General features: G+C 38.7%; 1 long non-coding RNA gene across 1 annotated transcript in view; it reads right to left on the reverse strand.

Moving 5' to 3' along the window:
* Window positions 1-863: 863 nt before the first annotated feature.
* The window catches only part of LOC107293300, a 5,128-nt gene continuing 2,145 nt past the window's right edge, over window positions 864-3,846 (reverse strand). Inside the window, exons 2-3 of the long non-coding RNA XR_001549022.1 lie at window positions 2,751-2,878; window positions 864-996 (exon numbers count right to left, since the gene is read on the reverse strand). This is a non-coding gene — a long non-coding RNA (uncharacterized LOC107293300). The remainder of the gene's footprint in view (window positions 997-2,750; window positions 2,879-3,846) is intronic.

Raw genomic sequence — 3,846 nt, forward strand, 5'->3', positions numbered from 1 at the left:
TCAAGGAGAATGAGCGATGCATTCTTGAACACGGCTACAAAGGTACTGCATTTAGCGTCTGCATGTCTTTTATCCTACAACATAAAATCTTACCATTTGCCTGTTAGGTTTGAGTAGCTGATGACATGCACAGCATGAAAAAAAGGGGTAGGTTAGAAGGAAACTAAAAGTGCAAAATTGTAGTATACAGCCGTTACAGGTGCAAAGCTAAACCAACCCACAGAATTCACACATAACAATGTGGATTCTTTCTTCGTGCATGCCAGCTATGCTGAAATTAAGAGTTAACCCATGGTGTACTTTTGTACTCCAGCTAAAAATAGCAGACAGTGGTTAGACTATCCCAGATTCCTGACTGTGCCCACACAATGATACAAAACCAAGTTTGCTCAGTTGTGTAACTGAAGTATAACAGATCACAAGTAAGTCAAATAAGGGATCTGGGAATCAGGTTTTTGCTCAGCTCTGTTCATTTTCAGAAGATGCTTATTCATAAGCTGTCAATAAATAACTTGGGCACCCGGTCCTCTGGTTTCAAATTTGTGTGGAGAAATCCAGAGGAAGTACACCACACAGAATATAAAACAGAAATATGAGCAGTTGACAGTCAGTTCCTGAAACCCCAGAGTTAATATCCAACTGTTTGGTATCTCAGTTTACATAATGCTTAGTTTATCTCGAGGTAATTAAAGTTGAGTTCTTTTTCAAGGACATTTGGATCTCAATAGCTATGTTAAGAAGATATTAAGAAAGCACAAACACTTCTGGCTGATACATGTTTTACAATGATTCAGTTTACATAGCACATTACATACCCCACAATACAGTTTTCATAGTAGATTAGCATTCTACTTTACCTGGCCGTTTCCTAACAATGAAGTGTCTTTTCCCATTAGAAGATAGGAGCCAAAGAAGAAAGCAAATGCATGAAAAAATCCCAAGAAGGTCCAGTAGAGGAAAGGCTTAAAGCCCAAGTGGGCATTTTTACTAATATCTCTGTAGAAAGAAATGAAAAAAAAAAGATACATTGCTCTGGCAGCTATTTTCAAAGGAATGGAAATTACTGTGATGCACCATCTGGTCAAAACCTATCCTTTCATCCCCCTACCATCCCGGTCCCAACTGTTAGTACCTAGCCTTCCATTCCCCCCCCCCCATCACAACTGAAGTTTTTTGGATGAGAAATGAAATGTTTTGTTCCTCAAGGAAAGAAACAGTCAAGTTGCCTTTTGAAAAAGCACCTTTGAGACAACTACGACTTGGATGACTGAGAATCTCCACAGACATCTTTCCTCAGAGTGTTAAGCTAACTGCTTGCAAAGGGCCTCTAAAATTATGTGAACAACCAGTCTGAACGTCCCCTGCTTTCTATACTCTGATCCTTAGCACAGTGTCTTCTTCTCTGTCTTCTCTGTCTTCTCTTCAATTTCTGGCTCTGCTTCCAGAAACTCTTTGGAACATCTTGCCTCCTGAGGTAAAATTGCCTCCCATCTTTCTATCCTTCTGCAGGGGCCTGAAGACCTGGCTCTGCCAGATGGCTGGGGGCCCTAATGGAGGACCATCACACTGGAGATGGTTATTGGATTAAGAGGCAATCCCACCCCTGCATCGTCTTCCCTGCCTCCACTTTATTTTAACTATGTTTTATCTTGATTGGGATTTCTATTTTCTATTCTTTTAAGATATTTGTTAGGATTTTACTGTTTTAATTCTGGAAGCCACCCATAGTCGTTTTGCTATGAGATGGGTGAGGAGGCAAATAAAATAAAATCTATATAAATAAAAATGTAAATGTTCGTTTGTTCAAAATCTTAAATCTCCGAAAGTTCACCGATTGCTTTGAAATTTTGACACAACGTTGCATTCGAATACGCGCGTGTTTTTATATACCTATATTATATAGATGTCACACCTGTGACAGGTAAAAACATATTTTTTGAAAAACAGCGCCATCTGCTGGACGTAAAAGCAACACACGCTACGATTTTACGATTCCATTTCAATGTTTCCGATTTACGATCCATTTATGATTTCCAAATTTCCAATTTTACGATTCCATTTCAATGTTTCCGATTGCATTGTTAAATTGAATTTTCATAGATTTCGATTTATTTTCATTTTGATTTTATTATTTCGTGTGACATTGTGTTGGAATTGATGCACAGACAATGGAACAATAAAAAATATTGTATACCCACAAGCATTATGAAATTAAACGTATTAGAAACGTGCGCTTTCTCTTTTCTTTCTTTTCCATTTAACCAGACTGAGCCACAGCAATGCGTGGCCGGGTACAGCTAGTAATAAAATAAAATAAAATAACAAACTCATTAACTGAAGATGGTAGAACTGACCCTAAATTCTTAAGATATAAAGAATATGCTCCATCATGGCCTAGCAGCACAGGGATTCCTCTAATATTTCAAATTAGTATGAGTTGTTTCTATAAACAACCTAGACCAGGGGTAGGCAACCTTGGCTCTTTTATGACTCGTGGACTTCAACTCCCAGAATTCCTGAGCCAGCCTGGCTCAGCTTGGAAACCTCTCCCTTCCCCCTCAGCATGGCTGGCTCAGGAATTCTGGGAGTTGAAGTCCACGAGTCATAAAAGAGCCAAGGTTGCCTACCCCTGACCTAGACTTTAAAACCCAGCACCCTTTGGGTCTCTAACGAGTGGTTTTTGAGTAGGAGGAGCCATACAACTTGTCTCTTACCAAGCAAAACCCTCTCTTGAAAAGACGTATGCTTACCGGTAGAGTGTTGGCTTGCTGTGCAATACATGAGGATGCACATGCTGTTCAAAAAGACTATACATGAGGACTGGAAGGGATGTGAAACAAATGTTGTACAAAGTTAGGTACACGCTGTCATACAGAGTCTGAAAGGTGAGAAAGGGGGAGAATTGTTTTAAAACCCGTATACAGAGAATTCAACAAAACAACAACAACCAGATCTAAATGTCTGTTTTATTATGGTAACATTAACGAAGGAATGCAATAAAAGCCAGTTTCTGTGACTTGAAGCTGTACAACTATAAAGAATTATTACAAACTCCTTCCATACCGTACTTAAATTTCTTTTTCTCCCTCTCAAACACAAATGGTCTTAACATTCTTTTTTTTTAAAAAAAATAAATATCAGTGTGTAGAGAAGTCTTGCAAGAACAGGAAATGTTGTGTTTAATTCTAGCTAAGTATGGGTTAACAGAAGTTCTTTGATGCAACATCCCAAAAGGTATAAAAAAGAACATCAACTTGGAAAATGCTCTCTCTCTCTGTGTATGTATCAGGGAGAAGAGACTTTAACATTGGGCAAGGCTACCATAATAGTCACTTTATGTCTGTGTTTCTCAACCTGGGCAACTTTTAAGGTGTGGGGACTTCCATTCCCAGCACTGCTGGCTGAGGAATGCTGGGAACTGAAGTCCCTACATCTTAAAGCTGCCCAGACTGAGAAATGCTACATTAGATGATAAATGCTGAGTGGTCAAGAAAAGGTCTGTGTTTTTTTTCTTTCTTATTGAAGCAGGAAGCGGTTTGTCACCAAATTCAATGCAGACCATCCCACGATCCATGTAGAAGAAAAGTAAGAACTGAAGCAGCTTGGAAGGAAAGGCAGGAAGGTGGGGGTGGGCATTTGCTATCATCTTATTATTATTATTATTATTATTAATTTAATTTCTATACCGCCCTTCTCCCGCAGGACTCAGGGCGGTGCACAGCATATTAAAACAGATACACATATCAATAAAAATAAAAACCCCTCTAAAACCAAATTAAAAACCAAATATTCGAAGCTGTGTTCCAATTAAAATTATACTTAAAATCGTCCCTAAATAAAATCCTC

This window comes from Protobothrops mucrosquamatus, unplaced genomic scaffold (assembly GCF_001527695.2).
Source record: "Protobothrops mucrosquamatus isolate PMUCROS unplaced genomic scaffold, P.Mucros_1.0 scaffold1572, whole genome shotgun sequence".
NCBI classification, from domain to species: Eukaryota; Metazoa; Chordata; class Lepidosauria; order Squamata; family Viperidae; genus Protobothrops; species Protobothrops mucrosquamatus.